This window comes from Procambarus clarkii, chromosome 31, assembly GCF_040958095.1.
Source record: "Procambarus clarkii isolate CNS0578487 chromosome 31, FALCON_Pclarkii_2.0, whole genome shotgun sequence".
Taxonomy (NCBI): domain Eukaryota; kingdom Metazoa; phylum Arthropoda; class Malacostraca; order Decapoda; family Cambaridae; genus Procambarus; species Procambarus clarkii.
This window is the reverse complement of record NC_091180.1, coordinates 11,192,908-11,207,623: the sequence shown is the minus strand read 5'-3', so window position 1 is coordinate 11,207,623 and position 14,716 is coordinate 11,192,908. Positions and strand designations below refer to the sequence as shown.

Here is a 14,716-nt window from a genome sequence, read left to right as displayed (position 1 = left end):
ACTCTGGCTACGCCTTTTGCTGAGGGGCAAAGCACAGCACGGGAGCAGCACCTCCTCCGTCATGACGACAGGCGGTCGCTCCCTCGCACCACACCAGCAACAAACACAGCGGCTGCTGCTGATGATGCCACGGCTGTTACTGTCCCCCAGCCAACGCACTGAAAATCCGAATTTGGCCGTCTGACGGCTTGCGCCAGACACGCCGTCACTTCGGTTTCAGCAAGCGTTGCTTATAGGCCCCACAACTGTGGCAGCGGCTACCACTAGGGTGCACACATGCCAACGAAATTATAACAATAATAATAATAACAACAGTAGTAGTATAGCACTACTTCTGTGCGCACACGCCTCTCTCTCATACATGCACCTGTGTACTGGTGTAATTTACTCGTTCATGAGCGTTATTGGCACCATTTCTTCTCTCTCTCGAATTCTGCTAGGCCAAAGTAAATGAAATCCGGTTGAGTCGGTCCGTAGAGAGTGTGTGTGATAGGCGGGAGGTTCCTCAAGCGTTCAATTTCCCTGGCACACTACTACCTCTGGACGGCGACGCATGGCATGTCGCTTCCGACCCGGTCCTCTAGCCATACCCTTGTGTTGTGCCATCCAGTCCACGGAGGGGTGGAAACTGGCGGCTTTGCTTGCTGCACGTCTGTGGGACAATCGGATCCGCAGCAGACGTCGAGTGTTTTCTCACTCAAAGGGCGGCAGGCCTCTGTTGCAGAAATAGGACGAAAAGCGTCTTTCTTTCACAGCATGATGAGGTGTGCTAGGGGCTCGTTTGTCAAATATTAGGGGGACTCCCGGTTTGCCTCCTGCCTTCTCATTCGGGGGGCAGTGGCGGGCGTCGTTCCCCAGAGCAGGCCAAAGCGCATCGTTGAGCCTGCCAAAGAGCAGAATATGGAGGCCGCAACAGCTACTCGCCCGATGGATGTTATTCCGACCCTCGCGCAGGAGTGGCGACAGTACACATATCAGGACTGCCGCCGCAATGTGCGTTCGACTTGTCGATGTATCTGGTATTCTTGCGATTCACATACCGACACGCAGTTAGCTGCGGTCTTCATCGACCCACGAGCCAAGTGATCCACCGTTAAGAGTTGTATATGTTTTTATTAAGGCCTGTCGGCCGTCTATCACTCCATCATAGGAGGACGTAATGTATGGGGGGTTTGATAGGGCTGGTAAGAGCCCGACTTTGGTTAGAAGACACATAAAATGCTTTTTTTCTCTCTCCCCTTTTTCCTCCTCTGCCGCACACGTACATTTACGTTTACAGTAGAGTGAAGGCGGGGAGGGAGGGGCCCACTGGGAAGCGTGTCAAGGAAAACCCAGCACTAGACGCCGCCAGAGTAGCAGGCGCCGGCCCTGTCAACGAGAGGAGCAGTAGCGTCTTCGCCTGCTGCTTTCTCTCTATGGTGTGGGTGCCGGAAGCCACTGAGCGACCGGGGACAAGGAAGAAAGATGTCGGTGACGGGTGTCGCGAGCCCCAACAGATGACTCTAAAGCAGTATACGGCGCTAGGACTGTGACCTGCGCCGGTCGGACTGACTGACATGTCATGTCAGTCCGACATCACAGACCTGTTATTGTCTCACAGTGGGTGTTGATCTCCCCGCCGTTTATCCGCTTTCTCCTTTCCCACGGCAATTGGGTGCGGCTCCCAAGGCTACCCTTGCCTTCTTCGCATTGAAGAATACTCGAACGACGACGACGAGCCGATGGTTGCAGCTCTCGCGTCACAAACTGTAATGATCCTTCCGCAGGTTCACCTACGGAAACCTTGTTACGACTTTTACTTCCTCTAAATGATCAAGTTTGGACATCTTTCCGTCAGCTCGAGGCGAGAACCCCTTGCGCCGAGACGCGAGGGGTAGAACATCCAAGAGCGCCAGTCCGAAGGCCTCACTAAATCATTCAATCGGTAGTAGCGACGGGCGGTGTGTACAAAGGGCAGGGACGTAATCAGCGCAAGCTGATGACTTGCACTTACTGGGAATTCCTCGTTCATGGGAAACAATTGCAAGCCCCAATCCCTATCATGAAGGGGATTGAACGGGTTACCCGCTCCTCTCGGAGGGGGAGAACACGTTGATCTCTTCAGTGTAGCGCGCGTGCGGCCCAGAACATCTAAGGGCATCACAGACCTGTTATTGCTCAATCTCGTGCGGCTAGAATTGCCGCTAATCCCTCTAAGAAGAAGTTGCGAACTGGACACCAATTGCTGGAGATCCGTCGACTAGTTAATAGGCCAGAGTCTCGTTCGTTATCGGAATTAACCAGACAAATCGCTCCACCAACTAAGAACGGCCATGCACCACCACCCACCGAATCGAGAAAGAGCTCTCAATCTGTCAATCCTTCCGGTGTCTGGGCCTGGTGAGGTTCCCCGTGTTGAGTCAAATTAAGCCGCAGGCTCCACTCCTGGTGGTGCCCTTCCGTCAATTCCTTTAAGTTTCAGCTTTGCAACCATACTTCCCCCGGAACCCAAAGACTTTGGTTTCCCGGAAGCTGCCCGCCGGGTCATGGGAATAACGCCGGCGGATCGCTAGTTGGCATCGTTTATGGTTAGAACTAGGGCGGTATCTGATCGCCTTCGAACCTCTAACTTTCGTTCTTGATTAATGAAAACATCCTTGGCAAATGCTTTCGCAGTAGTTCGTCTTGCGACGGTCCAAGAATTTCACCTCTAGCGTCGCAGTACGAATGCCCCCGCCTGTTCCTATTAGTCATTACCTCAGGTTCCGAAAACCAACAAAATAGAACCGAGGTCCTATTCCATTATTCCATGCATAGACATTCAGGCCATTAAAGTAGCCTGCTCTGAGCACTCTAATTTTTTCAAAGTAAACGTGCCGGCCACTCGGGACACTCGATGAAGAGCACCCCGTGCGAGCCGGCGGGGCTAGTTAGCTGTTCGGAGCGTGACAGTAAGCACCAGGCGGTGTACCGTCAGTCCGGAACTGAGATCCAACTACGAGCTTTTTAACCGCAACAACTTTAATATACGCTATTGGAGCTGGAATTACCGCGGCTGCTGGCACCAGACTTGCCCTCCAATAGATCCTCGTTAAAGGATTTAAAGTGTACTCATTCCGATTGCGAGGCCTCGGATGAGTCTCGCATCGTTATTTTTCGTCACTACCTCCCCGTGCCGGGAGTGGGTAATTTGCGTGCCTGCTGCCTTCCTTAGATGTGGTAGCCGTTTCTCAGGCTCCCTCTCCGGAATCGAACCCTGATTCCCCGTTACCCGTTATAGCCATTGTAGGCGCATAACCTACAATCGAAAGCTGATAAGGCAGACACTTGAAGGATGCGGCGCCGGTGCGGAGACCGTGCGCTCAGCAAAAAGTTATTCAGATTCACCACGGGTGGGTTAACGGACCGAGGCCCGACCAGTTTTGAACTAATAAAAGCGCTCTTCCCTTGCGGTCAGAGACGTGATGCATGTATTAGCTCTAGAATTACCACAGTTATCCAAGTAAGTGGGTTTACAGATCCAATGAAACATAGCTGATTTAATGAGCCATTCGCGGTTTCGCCTTAACTCGGCTTGTACTTACACATGCATGGCTTAATCTTTGAGACAAGCATATGACTACTGGCAGGATCAACCAGGTAGCTCAACAGTACTACTGATATATAGTACACAAGACACACACACACACCCCTCGCTCCCCTCGGTTTTGCGTTTTAATCCTGCTTTGCAAGTTAAATCTCACTATGGACTCTCTAGCAGCCCGACAGTATGGCGTTATGTCGATACGTTAGACGAACAGAGGCGGAGGAGAGCAGTTACTCCGCGTGGACGAACGATCATAACTACCCCGCCGAGATTACTCCTGCTCGTCATTGTCGTCATTCAACACGGCAAGCTGGAAAAACAGGAGGAGGAGCAGTAGTAAGTGAGTAGGTGGTGGTGGTCTTTTTCGTTTTGGTAGGGACGCGAGTCTTATTTTCCTCGGCGTCACCCCTTTTATATGAAAGGAACCGTCGGAAATGCATCCGAGGTGCCGTGTGGTTTGTCGCCTCCTCGTTGGTGGAGAGAGGCGACGCCACAGTGTTTTTGTTCAGCCTTCCCATGACATGGAAGAAGGTTGGTGCTCTGTTCCCATGCACACAGACCGATCGATAGCTGACTCGATGTGCAGTCGTAGGCTGGAGAAGTGATCGCACGGAGATCGGAAGGAATCGTCGTGACACAATACAGAGGCGCTGCTTTGAAGGCCTCTCGAGCCTCACGACGTGCGCGATTACGGGCGCTCTCGCCTAATGCTACGTATGTCTAGCAGAATGCAAGTTCGCCTCGCGCACCGGACCCGAGATGCCGCAGCGTGTGCAGTGACAGTTCTCAGTTTGCATCGAGCATCGGGATCATGCTCTTGCGGGAAGGAGGATGATGGGGGGTTGTGTGGAGAGAGAGCTGCTGCCGAAACAAACTACTCACTCCAGGGAGGAATTGAAGGCAATTCTCGAGCCACACGACATGCGCGAGTTTCGCCGACCGTCTTCGCCCACTGTTACGTATGTCTAACACATGAACAAGATCGGTCGCACGCGCACACCGGACCCCGAGGTGCCTGGGCTCTGGAACCACACGACATGTGCGAGGAGGGCCGCCTTCGCCTGCAAGTTACGTATGTCTAACAAGACGCAATGGTCGGTCGCTCACACACCGGACTCCAAATACCTCAGCCTATGTGGCATTTGCCCCGCGACAGACAGGCAGGTTCCCCATTGGCGCCGGTGAACGAGAAGCAGTTCGCAACCGCACCGGAACCCAGAACCTGTGATCCAATCCCGCGACAGGCAAAACACCGTCTGGTTCCCCAATTACTCCGGTATACGTCTGCGGCAAACAGTTCGCTACCGCACCGGAACCGAGAACCAGCACCCTAACAGTGGGGGAAGAGAAAGGAGCCCACGCACCAAAACAATGGAATACATTTGCTCCTTCTCTCTGGCGACAACGAGACACAATGTCGCCAAGACGCCGGTAGTAGGTTCAGCCAGCCACCGAGTCTCCCCCTTTATATAGCTATATCTAACGTCCATGGAAGGCCATCTCGGACCACACGACATGCGCGAGTTTCGCCGACCGTCTTCGCCCACTGTTACGTATGTCTAACACATGAACAAGATCGGTCGCACGCGCACACCGGACCCGAGATGCCTGGCTCTGGAACCACACGACATGTGCAAGGAGGGCCGCCTTCGCCTAATGTTACGTATGTCTAACAGAACGCAATGGTCGGTCACTCACACACCGGACTCCAAATACCTCAGCCTATGTGGCATTTGCCCCGCGACAGACAGGCAGGTTCCCCATTGGCGCCGGTGAACGAGAAGCAGTTCGCAACCGCACCGGAACCCAGAACCTGTGATCCAATCCCGCGACAGGCAAAACACCGTCTGGTTCCCCAATTACTCCGGTATACGTCTGCGGCAAACAGTTCGCTACCGCACCGGAACCGAGAACCAGCACCCTAACAGTGGGGGAAGAGAAAGGAGCCCACGTACCAAAACAATGGAATACATTTGCTCCTTCTCTCTGGCGACAACGAGACACAATGTCGCCAAGACGCCGGTAGTTGTCAGCCAGCCACCGCGTCTCCCCCTTTATATAGCTATATCTAATGTGCATGGAAGGCCATCTCGGACCACACGACATGCGCGAGTTTCGCCGACCGTCTTCGCCCACTGTTACGTATGTCTAACACATGAACAAGATCGGTCGCACGCGCACACCGGACCCGAGATGCCTGGCTCTGGAACCACACGACATGTGCAAGGAGGGCCGCCTTCGCCTAATGTTACGTATGTCTAACAGAACGCAATGGTCGGTCACTCACACACCGGACTCCAAATACCTCGGCATATGTACCCCGCGACAGGTAAAAGGCTGGTTCCCCATTTACTCCGGTAAACGTCTGCGGCAAACAGTTCGCTACCGCACCGGAACCGAGAACCAACACCGTGGAATGGGGGAAGGGAAAGTAGCCAACGCACCAAAACAATGGAAAACATTTGCTCCTTCCCTCTGGCAACAACGAGACTTAGAATGTCGCCAAGACGCAGGTAGTTGTCAGTAGTCTCCCTCGCATGGTCCCCTAAGACAGCAGGTTACCCACGAGAAAGGTGCCACAGACACCAGGTCTCCCCTATATATATCGAATGGGTCAAGGTGATGTCGTCACTTCGTGCAAATTGAGCTCAAATGGTCGCCCAGCTCTCGCTGTGCTGTGGTCTAAGCACGAAAACCCCTGATGTACCATGTCCCAGTTCTGGAAAAAGGTACACTCCGGCGCTCGATTTCGGCCAGAATGCCGAACTTGCCTCCCAATTCCTTTCAGGTCTGAGAGCCTTGAAGGACAATAGGGTTACCGGACCAGGCACTTGCAAGGGAGTCAGGGTTACGTTTCGCCGTTTCGGTACCCTCCATCCGATTTGGACGAGATTGAAAACGGAAGCACTTGGGCCGAAGGCCGACGCGGGACTCTAGTCGCCGGGCCCGGCTCTAGCCCCTGGACCCGGGTTAAGTTGTGCCGTTTCCGTACCCCTCGTCCGATTTGGACGAGATTGAAAACAGAAGCACTCGGGTCGGAGGCCGACGCGGGACTCTAGTCCCCGGGCCCGGCTCTAGCTACTGGACCCGGCTGGCAAAACGTAACTTCGGCGCCCTCCGTCCGATTTCCGCGAGACTGAAAACGCAAACGCCCAACCGGAAGCACACCGCTGGGCTTTAGTCCCTGGGTCCGGCTCTAGCTCTGGGGCCCGGCTAGCCGCTGTTAACTTCGGCGCCCGCCGTCTGATTTCGACGAGACTGAAAACGCCAGCTCTGCCGGCAAAGACGGCTACTCAACAATAGCCGATGGGCTCGGCTCTAGCTCCGGGACCCGGCTCGCCGCTGGTATCTTCGGCGCCTGCCGTCCGATTTCCGCGGGGCCGACCACGCCAGCACCCGCATCCAAAGTAGGTTACCCGGCAGTAGCCGACAAATCCGGCTCTAGCTCCTGGACCCGGCTGGCCACTGGTAAATTCGGCACCCGCCGTACGATTTCCGCGGGACTGAACACACCTTCTTCCTGCATCGGAGGAAGGTACTCGGCAATAGCCGTTGGGCCCGGCTCTAGCCACTGGACCCTGGTCTCCGGTGGTAACTTCTTCGGCGCCACCGGCCCAATTCGACCAGACCCGAGCTGACGACAGGGAGAAAGGCACACTCGCTCAGGTAACTTTGTTCGAGAACATATCCCGGCTCCCGACGACACCGGCAACGCTCGCATGCTACACGAGAAACACTGCTGGCGCGACCGCCACACACCGGGCAGGAGCAGGCCGTCACGCCAGGCCAGGCATTCTCTGTGCCGGAGCATTGCCGGAGACTGGACGAGGTCCAGCGGGTAAACGGCGGGAGTAAGCCGCTCGCCTAACAGTCCAGGTTTGCACCTCCCTCCCCCCCATCTCCGGTTTCCTCCCTGCCCTCAGCCGCCTGACAGGACTCTCTCGACGCCACACCGAGCCACAGTGGGTCGTCTCGCCATTCTCTCTTGGTGCCACACCATGGACGGATCCTAGCCCGCCTTTTGAGTTCGAATCTCCGTTTTCGGCGACCCACCTTAACACCCCCCCTCTCCTCACCCATCCAGAGCCCAACCCCACCCCCAACCCCCCCAAGTCCTCGTCTCTGCTTTTCCTTCCTGCCCTCAGCCACCTGAAAGATCTACTCGACGGTTTCACCGAGCCACAGTGAGGTCGTCTCTGAATTTCCTCCCTGTCCCCAGCCGCCTCACAGCACTCTCTCGACGACGCACCCAGCCCTCAGTGGGTCGTCTCTCCGTTTCCTCCCTGTCCTCAGCCGCCTCACAGCACTCTCTCGACGACGCACCGAGCCCTCGGTGGGTCGTCTCTCCGTTTCCTCCCTGTCCTCAGCCGCCTCACAGGACTCTCTCGACGCCTCACCCTGCCACAGTGGGTCGTCTCTCCGTTCTGTCTCTGTGTCGGATCAGGGACGGATCCTAGCCCGCCGTTTGAGGTCGAATCTCCGTTTTCGGCGACCCACCTTAACACCCCCCCTCCCCTCACCCATCCAGAGCCCAACCCCACCCCCTACCCCCCCAAGTCCTCGTCTCTGCTTTTCCTTCCTGCCCTCAGCCACCTGAAAGATCTACTCGACGGTTTCACCGAGCCACAGTGAGGTCGTCTCTGAATTTCCTCCCTGTCCCCAGCCGCCTCACAGCACTCTCTCGACGACGCACCCAGCCCTCAGTGGGTCGTCTCTCCGTTTCCTCCCTGTCCTCAGCCGCCTCACAGCACTCTCTCGACGACGCACCGAGCCCTCGGTGGGTCGTCTCTCCGTTTCCTCCCTGTCCTCAGCCGCCTCACAGGACTCTCTCGACGCCTCACCCTGCCACAGTGGGTCGTCTCTCCGTTCTGTCTCTGTGTCGGATCAGGGACGGATCCTAGCCCGCCGTTTGAGGTCGAATCTCCGTTTTCGGCGACCCACCTTAACACCCCCCCTCCCCTCACCCATCCAGAGCCCAACCCCACCCCCTACCCCCCCAAGTCCTCGTCTCTGCTTTTCCTTCCTGCCCTCAGCCACCTGAAAGATCTACTCGACGGTTTCACCGAGCCACAGTGAGGTCGTCTCTGAATTTCCTCCCTGTCCCCAGCCGCCTCACAGCACTCTCTCGACGACGCACCCAGCCCTCAGTGGGTCGTCTCTCCGTTTCCTCCCTGTCCTCAGCCGCCTCACAGCACTCTCTCGACGACGCACCGAGCCCTCGGTGGGTCGTCTCTCCGTTTCCTCCCTGTCCTCAGCCGCCTCACAGGACTCTCTCGACGCCTCACCCTGCCACAGTGGGTCGTCTCTCCGTTCTGTCTCTGTGTCGGATCAGGGACGGATCCTAGCCCGCCGTTTGAGGTCGAATCTCCGTTTTCGGCGACCCACCTTAACACCCCCCCTCCCCTCACCCATCCAGAGCCCAACCCCACCCCCTACCCCCCCAAGTCCTCGTCTCTGCTTTTCCTTCCTGCCCTCAGCCACCTGAAAGATCTACTCGACGGTTTCACCGAGCCACAGTGAGGTCGTCTCTGAATTTCCTCCCTGTCCCCAGCCGCCTCACAGCACTCTCTCGACGACGCACCCAGCCCTCAGTGGGTCGTCTCTCCGTTTCCTCCCTGTCCTCAGCCGCCTCACAGCACTCTCTCGACGACGCACCGAGCCCTCGGTGGGTCGTCTCTCCGTTTCCTCCCTGTCCTCAGCCGCCTCACAGGACTCTCTCGACGCCTCACCCTGCCACAGTGGGTCGTCTCTCCGTTCTGTCTCTGTGTCGGATCAGGGACGGATCCTAGCCCGCCATTTGAGGTCGAATCTCCGTTTTCGGCGACCCACCTTAACACCCCCCCTCCCCTCACCCATCCAGAGCCCTACCCCACCCCCTACCCCCCCAAGTCCTCGCCTCTGCTTTTCCTTCCTGCCCTCAGCCACCTGAAAGATCTACTCGACGGTTTCACCGAGCCACAGTGAGGTCGTCTCTCAATTTCCTCCCTGTCCCCAGCCGCCTCACAGCACTCTCTCGACGACGCACCCAGCCCTCAGTGGGGTCGTCTCTCCGTTTCCTCCCTGCCCTCAGCCGCCTCACAGGACTCTCTCGACGCCGCACCGAGCCCTCAGTGGGTCGTCTCTCCGTTTCCTCCCTGTGCTCATCCGCCTCACAGGACTCTCTCGACGCCTCACCCTGCCACAGTGGGTCGTCTCTCCGTTCTGTCTCTGTGTCGGATCAGGGACGGATCCTAGCCCGCCATTTGAGGTCGAGTCTCCGTTTTCGGCGACCCACCTTAACACCCCCCCTCCCCTCACCCATCCAGAGCCCTACCCCACCCCCTACCCCCCCAAGTCCTCGCCTCTGCTTTTCCTTCCTGCCCTCAGCCACCTGAAAGATCTACTCGACGGTTTCACCGAGCCACAGTGAGGTCGTCTCTCAATTTCCTCCCTGTCCCCAGCCGCCTCACAGCACTCTCTCGACGACGCACCCAGCCCTCAGTGGGGTCGTCTCTCCGTTTCCTCCCTGCCCTCAGCCGCCTCACAGGACTCTCTCGACGCCGCACCGAGCCCTCAGTGGGTCGTCTCTCCGTTTCCTCCCTGTGCTCATCCGCCTCACAGGACTCTCTCGACGCCTCACCCTGCCACAGTGGGTCGTCTCTCCGTTCTGTCTCTGTGTCGGATCAGGGACGGATCCTAGCCCGGCATTTGAGGTCGAGTCTCCGTTTTCGGCGACCCACCTTAACACCCCCCCTCCCCTCACCCATCCAGAGCCCTTCCCCACCCCCTACCCCCCCAAGTCCTCGCCTCTGCTTTTCCTTCCTGCCCTCAGCCACCTGAAAGATCTACTCGACGGTTTCACCGAGCCACAGTGAGGTCGTCTCTCAATTTCCTCCCTGCCCTCAGCCGCCTGACAGAACTACTCGACGGCTCATCGAGCCACAGTGAGTTCGTCTTTCCATTTCCTCCCTGTCCTCAGCCGCCTCACAGCACTCTCTCGACGACGCACCGAGCCCTCGGTGGGTCGTCTCTCCGTTTCCTCCCTGTCCTCAGCCGCCTCACAGGACTCTATCGACGCCTCACCCTGCCACAGTGGGTCGTCTCTCCGTTCTGTCTCTGTGTCGGATCAGGGACGGATCCTAGCCCGCCATTTGAGGTCGAATCTCCGTTTTCGGCGACCCACCTTAACACCCCCCCTCCCCTCACCCATCCAGAGCCCTACCCCACCCCCTACCCCCCCAAGTCCTCGCCTCTGCTTTTCCTTCCTGCCCTCAGCCACCTGAAAGATCTACTCGACGGTTTCACCGAGCCACAGTGAGGTCGTCTCTCAATTTCCTCCCTGCCCTCAGCCGCCTGACAGAACTACTCGACGGCTCATCGAGCCACAGTGAGTTCGTCTTTCCATTTCCTCCCTGTCCTCAGCCGCCTCACAGCACTCTCTCGACGACGCACCGAGCCCTCGGTGGGTCGTCTCTCCGTTTCCTCCCTGTCCTCAGCCGCCTCACAGGACTCTATCGACGCCTCACCCTGCCACAGTGGGTCGTCTCTCCGTTCTGTCTCTGTGTCGGATCAGGGACGGATCCTAGCCCGCCTTTTGAGTTCGAATCTCCGTTTTCGGCGACCCACCTTAACACCCCCCCTCCCCTCACCCACCCAGAGCCCATCCCCACCCCCTACCCCCCCAAGTCGTCGTCTCTCCTTTTCCTCCCTGCCCTCAGCCGCCTGACAGAACTACTCGACGCCGCATCGTTCCCTCAGTGGGTCGTCTCTCCGTTTCCTCCCTGTCCTCAGCCGCCTCACAGGCTTCACTCCGACGCTGCACCGAGCCTCAGTGGGTCGTCTCGCCATTCTCTCTTGGTGCCACACCATGGACGGATCCGAGCACACGCCGAGCAGGCAAGCAGGCGTAATTCGCGGGACTAAGGCTCACTCACTCAATAGGTCAGAGTGGCCGGCAGCAAACAAACCCCTTCCTTTCACTTTGCGCCTTTTCGACCTTGTCCTTGTCCTCGTCCTTGTTTTCGTCCTCGAAAAGGACGGGGCCACCTGCCCACCATAACATAGTGGTTGTAAAAAGACTAAACACTGCTAGATAGGATACACTGAGGTAGACTATGCAATCTTTCTCTCCCTTACGTCAGTGCGTTATCATTTCTTTCAAAGCTGGCTGCCTACCTGTGATAGAGCAACAACAGCCGGGCACTGCAGTGTGGTGCCTTGTCGCATGGACACACAGACGCCTGGGACACACACTAGCTACAGTAGCCAGCCAGCCAGCCAGCCAGCCAGCCAGCCAGCCAGCCAGCCAGCAGCAAATGCCGTCGCCGCCACGTCTTCAAAGGCTCTCGTCGGAGGAAATTACGTCATCGGGACGCGTGACGAAACCTCCAGCCTTAGAGGGAGAAGTCTTAGTGGATCGCAGTGAGGATGCTGCTCTGCCACCTACAACACCCTGACCGGTACGTAAGTCGTCTACGAACGATTCGGTACAGCACATTAGCATTAGATATTTCCATATTTGGGATGGAGGCGCCCGCACTGTTTGGCGCGACTCCCCCGGGTTCCCCTTACATGGGTCCATTCCAAGCACCGCCCCTCGCCTCGCCTCCCTCCTCCCGAGAGAGAGAGAGAGACGGAAGTCCGGAACGGCACGGGTGACTCCTTTAGACTCCGGTCTTTGACCATTCCAATGCCAGCCGTACACGATATCTTTGCATAGAAACGAAGAAAACGGGAAATATTGCCTAAAGCATGGTAACAAAGAAAACGGGAAATATTGCATAAAGCATCAATATGACAGAAACAAAGAAAAACGAGAAACAAAGAAAACGGGAAATATTGCCTAAAGCATAGAAACAAAGAAAACGGGAAATATTGCCTAAAGCATCAATATTTGGTTTAAATCACATAAGGGAAAGTTAAATGACAAACGTCCAAATATTGCCAAATTCGATGATTTTAAGTTTAAAACAAAATACTAGATAACTTGCTGAAAGTTATCGACCGTAGCTTCGAGACGAGTTTCGTGTTATTTAGATAATTAAAAAGCATATGAAAATGACGTTTCCAATACAAATGATAAAAATAACAATTTCTTCAACAGTTTTTACTCTAGAGTTTCTGATATTAAACTATATGCAATAAAAATTGGATTTCTCCCCTCATCAATCACTGTATTAACGAAGTACAAATAATTAAATCATCAAGCGGAGCTTCGTGTAATTAGATCATTAAAGAAGCATATGAAAATGACTTTTCTAATACAAATGATAAAAATAACAGTGTTTTCAATATAATTTTCTATAGAGTTCATGATTTTAAGCTTATACTACTTAAAGGAGATGTACACGTAAAACCAGCTTTAATCCGGCTAAAACGTCGATATATGCAATAAAAATTGGATTTCTCTCCTTATCAATATCTTACTCTCTGTCTTATACATATAGGTAAATCATCAAGCACAGCTTCATGGTTTCTAGATCATTAAGGAAGCATATGAAAATGACGTTTCCAATACAAATGATAAAAATAACAATTTCTTCAACAGTTTTTACTATACAGTTTCTGATATTAAACTATCAGAGCCGCGATCCGCTCCGAGGACATTATCAGGTGGGGAGTTTGACTGGGGCTGTACATCTGTCAAATGATAACACAGGTGTCCTAAGGCCAGTTCAGCGTGGACAGAAACCTCGCGTAGAGCAAAAGGGCAAATGCTGGCTTGATCCTGATTTTCAGTACGAATACGGACTGCGAAAGCAAGGCCTATCGATCCTTTTGACTTTAGGAGTTTTAAGCAAGAGGTGTCAGAAAAGTTACTACAGGGATAACTGGCTTGTGGCGGCCAAGCGTTCATAGCGACGTCGCTTTTTGATCCTTCGATGTCGGCTCTTCCTATCATTGTGAAGCAGAATTCACCAAGCGTTGGATTGTTCACCCACCAATAGGGAACGTGAGCTGGGTTTAGACCGTCGTGAGATAGGTTAGTTTTACCCTACTGTTAAACTGTGTCGTTGCGACAGCAGTCCTGCTCAGTACGAGAGGAACGGTAGGTCCGGACAAATGGTTCCGTTCTTGGTCGATCGGCCAGTGGAGCGAGGCTACGTCCGTGGGATTATGCCTCAAAGCCTCTAAGGCAGAATCCCGGCTGGAGATTCGATCCTTCGTTATCGAGCGGAGCATCGTGTTATTTTGATCATTAAAATGCATATGAAAATGACGTTTCCAATATAAATGATAAAAATTACTTTGATTTCAATAGAATTTCGTGTAGAGTTCATGATTATAAGGTAATATTACTTACAGGAGCTGTACATGTAAAACAGCTCTAGTACGGCTGAAACGTCGATATATGCAATAAAAATTGGATTTCTCCCCTCATCAATCACTGTATTAACGAAGTACAAATAATTAAATCATCAAGCGGAGCTTCGTGTAATTAGATCATTAAAGAAGCATATGAAAATGACTTTTCTAATACAAATGATAAAAATAACAGTGTTTTCAATATAATTTTCTATAGAGTTCATGATTTTAAGCTTATACTACTTAAAGCAGATGTACACGTAAAACCAGCTTTAATCCGGCTAAAACGTCGATATATGCAATAAAAATTGGATTTCTCTCCTTATCAATATCTTACTCTCTGTCTTAACGAAATACATATAGGTAAATCATCAAGCACAGCTTCATGGTTTCTAGATCATTAAGGAAGCATATGAAAATGACGTTTCCAATACAAATGATGAAAATATCTATGTGAAATCTATAGAGTTTACTATGGAGTTCATGATTTTAAATTTTTATTATAAAGTCAAAATATTACTAAACTATATGGGTTTTTAGTACAAAACAGAAACAAAGAAAACGGGAAATATTGCCTAAAGCATAGAAACAAAGAAAACGGGAAATATTGCCTAAAGCGTCAATATGACAGAAACAAAGAAAAACGAGAAACAAAGAAAACGGGAAATATTGCCTAAAGCATAGAAACAAAGAAAACGGAAAATATTGCCTAAAGCATAGAAACAAAGAAAACGGGAAATATTGCCTAAAGCATCAATATGTTATAAACAAAGAAAAACGAGAAACAAAGAAAACGGGAAATATTGCCTAAAGCATAGAAACAAAGAAAACGGGAAATATTGCCTAAAGCATCAATATTTGGTTTAA

The 14,716-nt window shown here is 53.5% G+C and overlaps 2 non-coding genes across 2 annotated transcripts; both read right to left on the bottom strand.

The window, feature by feature from the left end:
• Positions 1 to 940: 940 nt before the first annotated feature.
• On the bottom strand, positions 941 to 1,102 carry LOC138370364 (5.8S ribosomal RNA). The gene has a single exon (XR_011230120.1). It is a non-coding gene; the product is annotated as a 5.8S ribosomal RNA (ribosomal RNA).
• A 647-nt stretch (positions 1,103 to 1,749) lies between these two features.
• LOC138370366 (small subunit ribosomal RNA) lies at positions 1,750 to 3,621 on the bottom strand. Its single transcript, XR_011230121.1, has one exon. It is a non-coding gene; the product is annotated as a small subunit ribosomal RNA (ribosomal RNA).
• Between the last annotated feature and the right edge of the window lie 11,095 nt (positions 3,622 to 14,716).